Here is a 17,160-nt window from a genome sequence, read left to right on the forward strand (position 1 = left end):
CGAAGAATAAGTAGTACACATGGTAATGAAGTAACCGGACTTGGTCAGCCGATCCACAATCACCCAAATAGCATCAAACATTCTCAAAGTACGTGGGAGACCAACTACAAATTTTATAGTGATCCTCTCCCACTTCCACTCCAGAATCTTTATCTGCTAAAGCAATCCAGTCAGTCTCTGGTGCTCATACTTCACCTGCTGACTGTTGAGGCACCGAGCTACAAATCCAACTATATCTTTCTTCATCCGTCTCCACCAGTAGTGCTGCCTCAAATCCTGATACATCTTCGCGGCACCCGGATGAATGGAATACCGCGATCTATGGGCCTCCTCTAAAATCAACTCTCGAAGTCCATCAACATTGGGTACACAAATCCTACTCTGCATCTTCAATACCCCCATCATCACCAATAGTCACATCTCTGGCATTATCGTGCTAAACCTTGTCCTTGAGGACAAGCAAATGAAGGTCATCATATTGACACTCCCTGATACGATCAAATATGAAAGACCGAGAAACCACGCAAGCTAGAACCTGAGTGGCTCTAAAAGATCCAGACTCACAAACTAGCTGGCTAAGGCCTGAATATCCATCGCCATAGGCCTCTCTAATGCTGGTAAATAATACAAACTCCCCAAACTCTCCGCCCAGCAACTCAATGTATCGGCCACTACATTGGCCTTGCCCGGGTGATACTGAATAGTGATAACATAGTCCTTTAGCAACTCTAACCACCTCCTCTGGCCCAAATTTAGATCCTTTTATTGAACAGGTGTTGCAAGCTCTGATGCTCAGTATAAATCTCACAAGGCACACCGTAAAAATAATGGCGCCGGATCTTCAGGGCGTGAACAATGGCAGCTAACTCAAGGTCGTGGACCAGATAATGCTTCTCATATACCTTCAATTGTCTGGATGCATAGGCAATCACCCTACCGTCCTACATCAACACTGCTTCAAAGTCAATCCTCTAGGCATCACAATAAACCGTATAAGACCCGGAACTTGTATGCAGTATCAAAATTGGGGCTGTAGTCAAAGATATCTTGAGCTTCTGAAAGCTTACCTCACACTCCTCCGTCCACTGGAATGGAGCACCCTTTTAGGTCTATCTGGTCATAGGGGCTGCAATCGATGAAAACCCCTCAACAAAACGGTGATAGTAACCCGCCAAGCCAAGGAAACTACGGATCTCTGTAGCTGAGGATGGTCTGAGCCAACTCTGCACGACCTCTATTTTCTTCGGATCCACCTAAATACCCTCACTCGACACCACATGGCCTAGGAATGCCACTAAATCCAATAAAACTCACATTTCGAGAGCTTAGCATATAACTTCTTCTCTCTCAGAGTCTGAAGCACATTCCTCAGGTGTTGTTCATGATCTAACCGACTTCGGGAATACACCAGAATATCATCAATAAAGACAATGACGAACGAGTCAAGAAACGGTTGAAACACATTGTGCATCAAATGCATAAAGGCTGCTGGGGCATTGGTCAGTCCAAATGACATGACAAGGAATTCGTAATGACCATATCGAGTCCTGAAAGTAGTCTTCGAGATATCTGATGACATCCAAATCCACTACTAAAAAGTAAATGGACACGGTCGCATGCAATATAATTTACCCAACTATGAGTCGGGGTCGAATCCTACAGAGAACAATATGTAGGCGATTAGGAATGTAAGAGAATTGTCACTTATCACGCAATGCCAAACACTTAGAATTGGTTTAGAAATTGTTTATATCTAAATGCGGAAATGTAAACTAAACTAGAAATCAAGTAAAATGATCAATGGAAATAAGTATGGTTGCATCGGGAAATACACTCAAGTAACGATCTAATATATTTCACGTTTTTACAAATATGAGTGAGTTTATGTTAATTAGCCACGGATAATAATTCTTAATTAGCTTCTTCGGAACACTAACAATACTTCCTAATTGAATTATTCCTAAAACAATTAAGAGATTAAGCACATCCGGAATGGCTACAAGTAGTTCAATCCTATCCCTAGGTAGAATCTATAAAATGAGGGTTAAAACCTCAAGTTCTTGCTAATTAATCTTTCCCAACCCCAAATTATCTTTTCCAAAATTAATTCGGAGTTAATGGGTGAGTCCTTGGGTTAGCTAATCCGTTTGGAAACATTAAAGAACAAGGATAATTAAAAAAACAACAACTCACTTCATAAAAAGATAAAAATCATTCAATACATAAGAACAACAAGGTATTTAATCCACACTTTAAACATGAATATTTCCATAAATAAGATTCAAATGTTGGATAAAATACTACACCCTTAAATATTCAATATAAAGCAAGGAAATGAAGAAATAAACATAAATGGGTAAGAAATCCTTAACCACAAGTTTGAAATCTTCAAAACCCAAGTGTGTGTGCAAACCCTAGCTTCAAGACTTGTTCTTCTCTAGTCTATGGAACTGAAAATAAGCCAAAGATCTCTTGCAAATGAGCTGTTTTGGGGTCAAAAAAAGTGAAATTCTAGGACTGCCCAGTTTTCACGCCCAGTTTCTTCATCGCGTTCACGGTCACACTTTCTTGTTCACGAAGGGTTGCTTTTCTTAGTAATCACGTTCGCGAAGGGTCATGTTCTGCTTCATTGCATTCGCGTTGTGTAGTTCGGGTTCGCGAAGGTCTACCTGCCTGCTTCTTCGCGTTCGCGAAGAGTAAACCACTGGGCAATTTCTCATTGTCCATTATAGCTCCTTTTTACTAATTTTTACTTGGTTTCTTCACCATTACCTCCAAATCACATACATCCTGTAAAAGAGAAGTAAATGACATCAAATACACGATTTTATCACTCAAACATAGCCAAAGTATAGGTTTAAAGATAAGATAATTTGGTAAAACACCAACTTATCAAACCCCCAAACTTAAACTATTGCTTGTCCTCAAGGAATATGTCACGACCCCAACCCCGGTCGTGATGGCGCCCAACACACTGCTAGGCAAGCTTGACCAACTATCAACCTCGACCCATTTCTTATACAATTCCTTATTAGCTAACACAGTTAAATTGCAAATTTATCATAATAAAAGTTTAGGACAACGAGTCAAATATGCGGAAATTCAGATAATAGTACCACTACATAACCCATATAGATATGGTGTCACAAGTCTCGAGCCTCTAGCACAAGTTTAACAGCCTAATACATAATCAGTTTAGGAAATGCAGATAAAACGAAAGGATAGAAGGGAGAGATCAGGGTTGCGGACGCCGTGCAACTACCTCGATGCTCCCGGATATGAACTGATCGACTGAATATCCTCACTCAGCCTCTGGAACACCTTGATCTGCACGCAAGGTGCAGGGAGTAATGTGAGTACTCCGACCCAGTGATTAATAAACATAAATAATGGCTGAGAATAAGAAGTCATGGAAGAACACAGAGTACTCAATAATCTGGCAGTTTAAAACAAGTAATAAGGAAGCGATAGACCAATGTAATCGAAATATGAAAGATACTACAACAGATAAGCAGATAAGTGACAGACAAATAAAGAAATGCAACATATAGTACGACACCCTACAGTACCCGCTGCGGTGCACAGCCCGATCCATTTATTTATCGTCAAGGCGCTCACTAGGGGTGTGCAGACTCTAGGAGGGGCCCTTTACGGCCCAAGCGCAATATCAAGCCATCTCGTAACATCAAATCCAGGCCCTCGACCTCATATCAATATCAGTATAGCACTGCTGTGGAGCGCGGCTCGATCCCATAGTATCCTCACATTTGGCCCTTGGTTGTGCTCAGTCCAAAAATCATATAAGCCCTTTGGGCATTAGTAAAACAGTAGTTCTCAGCCCAAAACATCAATTAATATAACATTTTAGTTTTGAAACCGAGTAAAAAGTGACTGCGTTGCAAAATAGTGGAAAAACGATACGACTAAGTTCAAGTAGTAAGTCAAAATAGTTAGGAAATAATGATAAAACTCCCCTGAGGGTTCAAATAATTGGCATGAAGCCCAAATACGGCATTCAGTCCAAATAATGATGATAACAAATAAGTTTCAATCAAATACGCGGTAAAAGCATCACTCGGGATGGACCAAGTCACAATCCCCAATAGTAAATGACCTCACGCTCATCATTAAGAGCGTGTCTCACCTTAATATAGCGCTACGATGTGCAAATCTGAGGTTTTCAAACCATCAGGACATCATTTACATTCATTACTCACCTCGAACCGGCAAAAACTCTAGCTCGCGATGCATTTTCCTCTCAAATCGGCCTCCTCGCGCGTCGAATCTGACCAAAACTAGAACGAATACATCAAAATATGCTAAGGGAACATAACCCAAGGAAAAACAATCGAAAAATATCAAAAATCTCGAAATTAGCAAAACCTGATCCCCGGGCCCACTTCTCGAAACTCAGATATTTTCACATCATTAGATTCCTTATCTCCCCACGAGTTCATACATATCAAAAACACCAGAATCAGAGTTCAACTGACCCTCAAATCCTTAATTTAAGCCCTCTTAAACTCAAGCCCTAAACCTCAATTTTTAGTCCATTAATTCCTTAAATTTCAGTCCTAATTCATGAAATACCACCATAGAAGTGTGTTTTAGGTCCAACAATCCTTATCTTATCGAAGCTCCTTGAAACCCCTCTTCCAAAATGACCCCGAGGCCCCCGGGACCTCAACTAAAAGCACCAACACCAGCTAAAACACCATCCAAACTTGTTCCAATCATCAAAACACCTCAAACAACACCAAAACCATCAAATTACATCGAAATTAAGCCTAAGTTCTTCTAAAACTTCCGAAACACGCATTCGATCACAAATCCAATCAAATCACCTCTGAATGACCTGAAATTTTACACACACATCCCAAATCACATATCGAAGCTACAGCAACTCTCAAAATTCCATTTCGACCGTCGGATCAAAATCTCACCTAGCAACTGGAATTCGCCAAAACACTAACTTTGCCAATTCAAGCCTATTTCTACACCGGACCTCCAAAACCACTTCTGATCACACTCCTAAGTCACAAATCATCCCCGAAGCTAAACGAACCACCAGATATCACATCCGAGCCCTCTAACTCATAAGTCAATATTCGGTTGACTTTTCCAAACTAGGCTTTCCTTAAAGAGACTAAGTGTCTCATTTCCTACCCAAACCAATCCAAATCAACTCGATCACACCAAATACAGAAAATGAAGCATTAAGAAGCAGAAAATGGGGAAAACGGAGCGGTAACTCATGAGACGATTGGTCAGCTCGTCACATCCTCCCCAACTTAAACAAACGTTCATCCTCGAACGAGTCAAGAAACATACCTGAAGCCTCAAATAGGTGAGGATATTTGCTCCGCATCTCTCGCTCGGTCTCCCAGGTATCCTCCTCCACGGGCCGACCTCTCCAATGTACTTTCACTGAAGCTATATCTTTTGACCTCAAATTCCGAACTTGACGACCCAAAATAGCTACTGGCTCCACATCAAAGGTCAAATCATCATCCAACTGAACCGTGCTGAAATCCAAAACATACGTCAGATCTCCAATATACTTCCGAAGCATAGAAACATGAAATACTGGATGCACACTCGACAAGTTGGGTGGCAACGCAAGCTCATAAGCCACCTCCCCAATCCTCTAAAGTACCTTAAAAGGCCTAATGAACCGTGGACTCAACTTCCCTTTCTTTCCAAATCTCATAACACCCTTCAAGGGCGAAACTTTCAGCAAGACCTTCTCACCAACCATGTAGGATACATCTCAAACCTTCCAGTCCGCATAACTCTTCTGACGCGACTGCACTGTACGAAAACTCTCCAGAATCACCTTCACCTTCTCGAACCAACCAACTGGAGATCTACACCGCCTTCCATACAAAGCCTCATACGGAGCCATCCAAATACTCGACTGGTAGCTATTGTTGTAGGCAAATTCTACAAGAGGTAGAAACTTATCTCATGAACCTCCGAAATCAATAACACAAGCACGCAACATGTCCTCCAATATCTGAATAGTACGCTCGGACTGCCCGACCGTATTAGGATGAAAAGCTGTGCTCAACTCCACCTGAGTACCAACTCTCGCTGAATATACTCCCAAAACTGGGAAGTAAACTGAGTACCCCTATCTAAGATGATGGAAACCGGAACACCATGCAACCGAACAATCTCCAGGATATATATCTCTACTAACCGCTCTGAAGAATAAGTAGTACACACATGAATGAGGTGTGCGGACTTGGTCAGCCAATCCACAATCACCCAAATAGCGTTAAACTTCTTCAAAGTCCGAGGAAGTCCAACCACAAAGTCCATAGTGATCCTCTCCCACTTCCACTCGGGAATAACCATCTGCTAAAGCAAGCCACCTGGTCTCTGATGCTCATATTTCACCTGCTGACAATTGAGTCACCGATATACAAACCCCACAATATATTTCTTCATTCTTCTCCACCAATAGTGTTGTCTCAAATCATGATACATATTCGCGGCTCCCGTATGATTGGAATACCGCGAGCTATGGGCCTCCTCCAGAATTTACTCTCTAAGCCCATCCACATTGGGCACACAGATCCGGCCTTTCATCCTCAACACACCATCATCACCAATGGTCATATCTCTGGCATCGCCATGCTGAACTCTGTCCTTTAGGACAAGCAAATGCGGATCAACATACTGGGTTAGAGTAACCCAAAATAGTGGATGGATTATTTACGTTAGTTAACATTTTCGAAGGATATTACAAATGTGCTAATATATCTCCTTGTGAGACAACCAGATGGTGCACTCTAGAACAATACATCTAAATATGAATACTAGATTGTTCAAAAAAATATAAAGCGAGGTAACCCGAAGAGCCAGTGGATAGAGTAAGGGGAGCTAAAAGCAAGAGAACGTCTTGTTGATGTTTTCATAATAAAGTAATAGACATAGATATTATCAGGGAAATAAGAAGAGAGTTAATGAAGCATTATGAGTAAGATGGGATACATAGATAACAACGGTAGATCAAAAAAAATGAATGACACTATTACAGAGTCTATAGTCAAGGGAAGGAAAAGACGAAAGGTGACAGGCCTTGAGACAACAAAATAGTATAGGCCATAAAGTCATATCCTCATTTCGAGAAATAAGTTCGTGACTCTAACGTGGTTACCAGAAAGAAAAGTTAGACCCTAGAGTAATAGAAATCAGTGTGGACTAGTTAACAAGATGAACTAAACATGAATTAGGGACTCAACGATTTGATAATAATCGGCATCATAAGAACTTTAAAGATTGCATTCCGGTAATAATAGAATGGACGACAGAAGAATACCCTTTAAAGGTCATTCAAGAAGACGATTCCCTAAAGCAAGCAATGTGAGAAAAGTTAAGCTTAAGGAACTGTGTGTGCCAGTTACACTAGGTGTCACCATCGTGAGTAGGGAATTTTGTTATCCTTGGTATAGAAGAATTACCTCAAGGCAAGTAAGGGCCATTAATGATGTGAAACGACACCAAAGATGAAAAGGTAAAACATCTATAGTAGATCGTCGTAGCGCTAAATATTAGTACTCCCCTAAAGGGGGGAATATGGAGTGAGATGGCATTAAGTGAGAATTAAGTGGTTGTAGTAATTATTGAATGGTATAGGAATAATGCGATAAAAATGAAAAAGGGATGAGATTGCACTTACTCAAAGCCTACAGATATGATACGATTCCAGAACATTGTGCAAACATAACGTCAAGGAGAGGAAGTAAGACGAGATGTTATTGACAGATAAGAAGCTAGTGCAGGAAGTAAGTTAAGGAAAAGGAAATGAACCAAGAAAGATTACGCGGAATATTGATATGAGAATGAGCCAACGAGTAGTTAGCAGTTGATTCAAAAAGAGCCTAGTTATGGCTAGACAAAAGGATACAAACAAACCAATAGATCATGCAAGATAAATATATTAAACCCCAATATAGTCAATTCAGCCTCGCAGTAATATTATTGTAATACTTGATAAATATTCAAATAGGAATTGGGGTAGTTAAAGGTACCATATGAGTGTTGCGGAGATAAAAGAAAGTGTCGGTCAGTCAAAATATCAAGTTCAGAAGCAACCTTAAAAGAACTAGGGCATGGAAGTAACTAACTATGGATAATTATAGGCAAGGAAGGACATCAAAGGGTTCATTAAATATACAATGTAATAAGCTCACGGCTTTACAAGAGTCAGAGTATTCTCCCTAAATACTACAATGAAAGACTAGTTGAGGAAGTAAGGAAGATGGCTTCAACCTAAGCTCAGTAACCAAAGGAGGAAATGGTCTTATAATTACAGTCTCACAACAACATTATATGCACTCTGTCACGACCCAAACTGATGGGCCGCGACGGTAGCCCGAATCCTACATTCCGAACATCCTTAAGCATGCGTTTAAGATATAAACATGAATAACATACGTGAGGGAAACATATCCAAAAGTTAAATGTACATATACATAACTAACCGGCGCCTGCTCCCGAATTAAACGAAGATGACAAGGGGGAGGAGTCATTGGAATCCCACCAGGTGCCAAGGTATTTCTAGGTACCAGAAGAAATAGATGCGACCAAGTCGACGGCGGAGGAGCTCCAACAAGTAGCATTGTTCGAAAAGTTTCTAGAGAGGAAGTGCCACTTGGGGACATGACTAAACCCTGAGTGCAATTCATGATTTATTGAATTTCTTAAAACTAGCATTGATTATTTTTCATGGCCACACATGAATATGACAAGTATCCTGCTAGAGGTGGTCGTGTACAAGTTAAGTATAGACCCAAACATCCCGCCGGTAAGGCAAAAGAAGCACCCAATTGTTGAGGTTAGAAATAGGTTTGTTAAAGAAGAGGTAACTATTCCATCATAGAATGGTACAATTGAATTTATAGCGTGATTTACAGACAAGAAAATCGATTTGATCTCCAAAATGATAAATAAATTAAATAAAAATGCAAGACTTAGTATTGAAATTGAGATACAATAGCAGACAACTTGGTACCGAGACTGGGCACCGGGGCAAGAAGACTGGGTACCGAGTTCGGGGTTCGAAATACCTGCTAAGATCGATGCCAGTAGTGATCGAGGTCAAATGGTATAGACAACATGCAAGATCGATGACTGCATAGTAATGGTAAGGTGAGATATCCGTGACTGGTCGAAGATCGTGGCGATAATCTCGGAACAGATCAAATCAAGGGCGGTTGTTTAGGCTAATCATGGGATCTGCTTCCGTAATTAGAATTATACCATATATAGGATTTCTCTACTATATAAAGAGGGTTCTAATTATTTTGTAGACATATTAGATTCTTGTTCATCAGTTTGCTTATTTCTTTACTATTCAAATATTGACCAGTTTGAGGGCATTCAAGCTCGATTGCCGACTTACGTTTCCACACTAATCTGCTTTATCTTACTATTAATTTATATAACTAATCTTTACATTTATCAATTGGTATTAGGTGAAATCACGTTTCCTTAAAACCACATTATTAGCTTAATTGTTATCCAATTTTAAGGGTAAATAATTTGGCGCCCACCGTGGGGATAAGGATAGTAGTGATTTCCTGGTATTAATTCCCATACCACACACTGATTTATGCTTGTTCTCTTAAGTATCTTTGATTTTAGGAATCAACATGTCAAACTCTCAAATAGCACCCACTCACGCAGACAACGTCCTTTGTCTTCATAGCAAGAACGAACACGTAGACATCTTGAGAAACGAACTACCTCCAATCAACCCCGATGGACCACTGGCCGTAGACGTAGTCGAAGTCAACTCCCATATTTCCATTAATGGGAATTTGGGTGTCGACCCTGAAAATAGCATCCGTAGAGATGTCTAAGCACTCGATCAGAACACACAAAGCGGTGAAGAAGGTGGAATTATCCTTCGAATGATATTCGAAATGTTACAGACTCAACAAGTTGCGATAGCGCAACTCAAAAATCAAAATGAGCACCAAGCAGAATTGATCTCGAGACATTACAAGAAGTTATTCATAGATCCAAACCTATACTAGAGAAATCGAATGCCGCAGAATAGCGGACTGCCCCCGCCATTATGAAGATTCTCGAGGAGCTCACTAAACGGATTGAATTAGGAGAAAAGAAAATCGAGGCAAATGATAAAAATATAGAAACATACAACTCCCGGGTTGATCAAATACCAGGGGGCGCCACCGTTTCTAAAGGTTTTGGATAAGAAGAAGTTCGTGCAAAAGCCTTTCCCTCTAAGTGCAGTTCCGAAACCTACCCCGAAAAAATTATGCATGCCAGAAATTCCCATATACAATGGAACCACTAACCCTAATGAGCATGTTACTTCTTATACATGCGTAATAAAGGGGAATGACTTAGAAGACGATGAGATTGAATCCATTCTATTGAAAAAGTTTGGAGATACTTTATCGAAAGGGGCTATGATATAGTACCACAATTTGCCGCCTAAATCCATTGATTCCTTCGTCATGCTTGCAGATTCGTTCGTAAAGGCACATGCTGGAGCAATAAAGGTTGCAACTAGGAAGTCGGACCTCTTCAGAGTAAGACAAAAGGACAATGAAATGTTAAGGAATTTGTATCTCGATTCCAGATGGAATGCATGGACCTACCCTCGGTCACAGACAATTGGGCTATTCAAGATTTTCTCAAGGTTTGAACAAAGTTCGATAGCATTATGATAACTGAAGTAAAATTTAATTGAATGTCCAGTTGTAACCTGGACCGATATACATAATTGATACCACTCAAAGATCAGGGTTGAGGATGATCAATTGGGAACTCCTTTCGGTTCTGTTTACCCGAATAGGCCCGTTGGTAGAATTCAAAGGGACATCGATAAAGAACCCCGACCGAACAGAGATCGGTAACAACCATACAACGCAGATTGTAGAAACAATGGCCTAGGATGAAACCTTGCTCGAAATGATCAAAGGAATGATCAAGGACAAAGCTCTCGAGGGCTCATGAGTAAAAATGACTTCGATAAACATGTCAGGCCCACGGAAGCACCGTGACTATCAGAATACAACTTCAGCATCGATACGTCAGGTATTGTATTAGCCATTGGACGGATCAAGGATACCAGATAACCCAGGCCCCTACAGACCGACCCAGCTCAAAGGAACCCTACTCAAATGTGCAAATACCATGGTACCCATGGTCACAAAGCCGAATATTGCAGATAGCTGAGGGATGAGGCAACTCGTTTATTCAACGAGGGTCACCTTCGAGAATTCTTAAGTGATCGAGCCAAGAACCACTTTAAAAATAGAGATTCAAATAGAGAGAACGAGCAGGAAGAGCCACAACATGTAATTCACATGATCATTTGTGGGGTCGATATTCCTCAAGGACAGATATTTAAACGCACCAAGGTGACAATCACGAGGGAGAAGCAAACTCTAGACTACTTACCAGAAGAAACCATGTCTTTCAACGACGAGGATGCAGAAGGGATCGAAAAACCTCACAATGATGCTCTGGTAATATCTATCCTTATGAATAAAATTCAAGTAATACGTGTGTTGATTGATCCAGGTAGCCCGAAAAATATTATTCGATCAAGGGTCGTAGAGCAACTCAGCCTCCGAGATCAAATCATGCCTTCATCTCGGGTACTTAACAACTTAAACATGGCAAGTGAAACCACCAAAGGGGAAATCATTTTTCTAGTAAACGTGTCGGTACCATTCAAGAAACAAAATTCCATTTGATCGAAGGCGACATGAGGTACAATGCATTGCTCGGTAGGCCTTGGATCCATAATATGAGGGCAGTACCCTCGACACTTCATCAAGTCCTGAAGTTTCGAACATCAGAAGGAATCAAAACGGTGTACGGAGATGTCACGACCCAAACCAATGGGCCGCGATGGGTTCCTGAGTCCTATCTGTCAAACACCCCTAAGCATGCGTCTAAGATATGAACCTGGATAACATTTGCTGAATTACCAAAATAACATGCAAGAAGGAACCCAGCCTTCAAGTCATATGTATGTATATAGGCAGAATACAGTGGGCGAGCCGGCAAGGCTGCTATAGACAACTATACATCCAAAACTGAAAGCCGACAAGGCCACATACAACCCAACTAGACATACTTTCTACAAACCTCTAATAGAAACATAACTATACAAAGACGGGTCAGATACACGTCATACCCATATAAATATATATATATATACAAACGTATCGTACCGAAATCAAAAACAACTCCAGATCAAGTGGAGCACGCCAACTCTCGCTGATCAGGGATCCTAAGAAGGTGGACCGTCAGCTTACCTACCTGCACCTGCGGGCATGAAACGCAGTCCTCGTGAAATAGGGCGCCAGTATGAAAAATGTACTGAGTATGTAAGGCATGAAAATTAGTACGTAAAAGACATAGATGAAACATGGAATAAGGAAATACATCTTTAAATCTGAATAACTTTGTAAATTCTAAAACGTTTATAATGTCATGCGCGTGCGTATAAATGCCATGCCATGCATTTGTATTGGTGTACATAATATCATCAAGCAACTGAGGGCAACCCATCATATCATCTCGGCCACTGTGGGCAACATCATCAACATATACCAGTTGATCAGGTGGTGGTGTGTACTTTTCCCATATCCCATATACATATATACATATATATGCGTATATAACATTATCTTGTCATTGGTCAATGCAAATGTATAAACATTTTCAACTACGTATTATTCTGAGACCCATGAACATAAGATAATAATAATTCTTATGGGGAATCAAAAATATTGACACCCCTAGTATTTCTATGAACAGAGTAGTTTATGGAAACTGTCTTGCTCGTTTCTTCTGTATAATTCAGACCATGCCAAAAGAAAGAAGGGATGGCCTTAACATACCTGGAGTAGGAAAAACTCCGTATAATATTCCATTGGAAACCTTCTTGTATTGAACTTAGAACCTAAAACTCGGAGTAAGCTTCTACGTTTTGTAATTAAGGAACAAAATCTTGCTTTGATTTGTTGAAGTTTGGACGAAATTGCTTTTAGTTTTAAAAAGGAATATTTCTGCTTCAACGTCCTTGGCTTTTAAGCCAAAGGCAGATTTTGTTTTGAAGCCTTTAGAAGGTATTCCCATTAAATGTTAACGATAAGATTTACAAGTCTTTAAGACTTGATTTATGTTATGGCTTGGATAGATTATCTAATAGACACCGGGCAAAAGTGACCAAGAGTCACCTTTAGCCATTGTGGCTTTATGCCACGTGGGAGGGTGGGTGAAGATTATTAATATTTATCCACTTATTAGTTAGTTGGGTAATGTCCTGTTACCCGATATTTAACCAATTGCCCGTATAATTTAAACATTTCCTCAGATTACTTAAAATTCTATTTATTTTTAATATACTATATATATACTCTATACATTATACTACCGTGGTCATGTGGTACCTTTATGGTACTAGTTCATAATCATCGGGTATTATCGCTCGACCCGTATTTTATTCCAAATTGGCCACTTTCAACGAAACTCGTTTTCTTTAATTCGTGTACCCTTTGTCCTTCAGGACACTTATTTATCGCTTGTTATAAATAACGTAAATACGTTAATGCCAAGATGATCTCATCCTCGAGTCTATGTCGGTTAACTGAAAACAAAATTTTAACGTACGAAAACACAAGATGTAACATCCTTCCCCCCTTAGAAACATTCGTCCTTGAATATTTAACTCTCTGGGAATTATATAACCCTGGTAGAGTCGCCTTTGTAACAACGCTACTACCAACTCTTCTTGTAGAAAACCAGTAATTTAACGCCACATAGGACCACAATTATTAATAACGATGATGGCCTCACATGACCAATAACAATAGCTAGCACAAGAATTCGTACATGCACCTTGAGGTTATGACGTCTTAGTCGGACCCTTCTCTGGAGGAGGAAATAAGTAGAGATATGTAGACTTCATGTCTTCCTCGGCCTCCCAAGTCATTTCTTCCACATTGTTGTTCCTCCAAAGTACTTTCACGGAGGTTACCTCCTTATTCCGTAGCTTGCAGACTTGTCTGTCTAGAATGGCAACCAGAATTTCCTCGTATGACAAGTACTCTGTAATCTTTACATCATTCGTGGGCACCATTCAGGTAGGATCGCCAATGCACATTCGTAACATAGATATGTGAAAAAAAAACAAATGGACAGACTCCAATTCCGAGGGCAATTCTAACTCATAACCTACTTGGCCGACTCTTTGAATGATCCTATAAGGCCCAATATATCATGGGCTAAGTTTGCCTTTCTTGATAAACCTCATCACACCCTTCATATGTGACACCTTTAAGAATACCCAGTTATTAACCCCGAACTCTAAATCCTGTCGCCGCATGTCAGAATATGACTTCTGATGAATCTGAGCTATCAACAGTCGATCCCGAATTAACTTTACTTTTTCTATGACTTGCTGAACCAGGTCTGGCCCATGTAATCCAGATTCTCCAACATCAAACCACCCTATAGGAGATCCACACTTCCGTCCGTAAAGAGATTCGTATGGATCCATCTGAATACTGGAATGGTAGTTATTATTATATGCGAACTCAACAAGAAGCAGATGATCATCCCAGCTACCTTTGAGGTCCATTACACAAGCTCATAACATATCCTCCAGTGTCTGAATTACGCTCAGCATGTCCGTCTGTCTAGGGATGAAATGTTGTACTAAGACTAACTTGAGTCCCCAATCCTTTTTTGGAAGGACCTCAAGAAGTTAGCTATAAATTGAGCTTCTCTATCCGAGATAATAGATACAAGGATACCATACAGTCGTATCTCCTTGGTATCTCCTTGATATAAAGCCTCGCATAATCCTCTGAGGAATATGTAGTTCTAACGGGCAAAAAAATGGGCTGACTTTGTAAGCCTATCCACAATCACCCATATCTTACGCTTGGTACGAAGTAACAATGAATTCCATATTGATTACTTCCCATTTCAAAGTAGGAATCTCCATTGCTTGCAATAACCCACCGTGTTTTTATGCTCAATTTTAACCTGCTCACAGTTAGGACACTGAGCAACAAACTCTGCTATATCATTTTTCATTCTGTCCCACCAATACACATCCCTGATATCATGATACATCTTTGTTGCTCCTAGATGGATAGAATAACGAGAATAGTGAGTTTCTCCCATAACCTACCGACACAGCCCTGCAACATCAGGCACACATAATTTACCTTGATATCTAAGGACCCCATCTTCTGTAATTTCAAACGGTGTCTTCTCCTTCTGAAGAGTGATATCCGTATAATGAACTAGCACATGATCCTCGTACTGGCGTTCCTTTACTTCAGTTACTAAAAAGGATATTGCCGTCTCCTGAAGAGTAATTCCAATGTCACCTGAGTCCAGTAACCGAACTCCAAGACTAGCTAGCTGATGAACCTCATGGGCTATTCCCCTCTTCTTTTTTTCTGAATGTAAATATGATAGGCTACCCATAGATCTACGGCTGAGGGCGTCGGCTAATACGTTCGCTTTCCCCGGATGGCATGAAATATCAATGTCATAATCTTTAAGTAGCTACAACCATCTTCTTTGACGTAAATTCAATTCTTTTCTTCTTCTTCTTTTTTTTATAGAAGATATAATAGAGGCTCTTATGATCCGCATAGATACTAACATGAATTCCATACAAGTAGTGCCTCCACATCTTTAGTGCATGAATCACAAAGTCTAACTCTAAATCGTAGGTCGGGTAGTTCTTCTCGTGTTTACTTAGTTGTCCAGAAGCATAAGCTACAACCTTATTAAGCTGCATCAGCAAACGATCCAATACCACGCTTGAAGCGTCACAATAGATAACATAACCATCGGTCCTCTCTGGGAGCGGTAGAATCGGTGCCGAAGTTAATTTGTCCTTCAATGCCCTGAAACTCCGTTCGCAAGGATTGGTCCATTGAATCTTTGTTCCCTTCTGAGTTAACTTACATGGGTATCCTAATTTTTTTTACAATTAAGGAAATTACCCTCTTCAGAGGCCCAAACTTCATCCTTTATCCATCACAATTATGCCCTTATCCCACTATTGGGGTAGTATTTTATCTATTTTAAATGTTACTAGTCTTAGACTCCTTTAAGTTCTTTCAGGCTATACTGAGCCTTCTATAACTTAGTGAAATCATTAGCTTTCTTATGAACTTATTCCCAAGGACTTATCCATTCTCGTTACCTTTTTCACTCATCTTTTCTTATCCTTCCTCCTGTCTTCCTAAAACCTTGTCGCTCTATCATACTTTAGCTTGCGGCCTTCGCATATCTATTTATACTTATTCGCAACCTTTCTTCAATTTTCTTGCACCATAGATTTTTTTATGTTATTCCAGAACATCAAGCAAGACACCACATACCACTTTGATCAAAGGTGCTTAGAAGAGAAGAAAATTTTGTTACAAGTTTCTTGTAATAACCTGCCAAACGGAGAAGCTACGGACCTTCATCGGTGTTGTGGGTCTAGGCAATATCTTCACTGCGACAGTCTCTTGTGTATCCACTTGGATGTCTTTACCCAAAATAATATGCCCAAGGAAAGCTATAGAGTTCAACCAAAATTCATATTTAGAAAATTTTCCATACAACTTCCCTTCTTGTAGAACTCTGAGCACAGTACGAAGGTGATCTGCATGCTCAGCCTCTGAACGAGAATATACCAATATATCATTGATAAATACAATTACGAACAGATCTAAGAAAGGACTGAACACACAGTTCTTCAAATCCATGAATACTGCTGGGGTATTGGACGGATCTAATGACCATACCTGAAACTTAAAGTGCCCATATCTAGTCATGAATGCTGTCCTTTACCCTTACATGATGGTACCCGGATCTCAGGTCTATCTTTGAAAAACACTTGGCACCTTGTATTTAATCAAATAGATCATCAATTCTCGGGAGCGGGTACTTATTCTTGATCGTCACATGATTTAGTTGCCTATAATCAAAACACATTCGTAAGGAACCATCTTTCTTTCTCACAAGCAACACAGGTTCTCCCTATGGTGACGTAATAGGTCTGATAAAACCTTTTTCAAGTATGTCCCTTAGTTGTTCCTTTAACTCTTTCAGCCCTGTAGGAGCCATTCTTAAGGGCAAAATAGA

Source organism: Nicotiana sylvestris, chromosome 8 (genome assembly GCF_000393655.2).
Source record: "Nicotiana sylvestris chromosome 8, ASM39365v2, whole genome shotgun sequence".
NCBI lineage: Eukaryota > Viridiplantae > Streptophyta > Magnoliopsida > Solanales > Solanaceae > Nicotiana > Nicotiana sylvestris.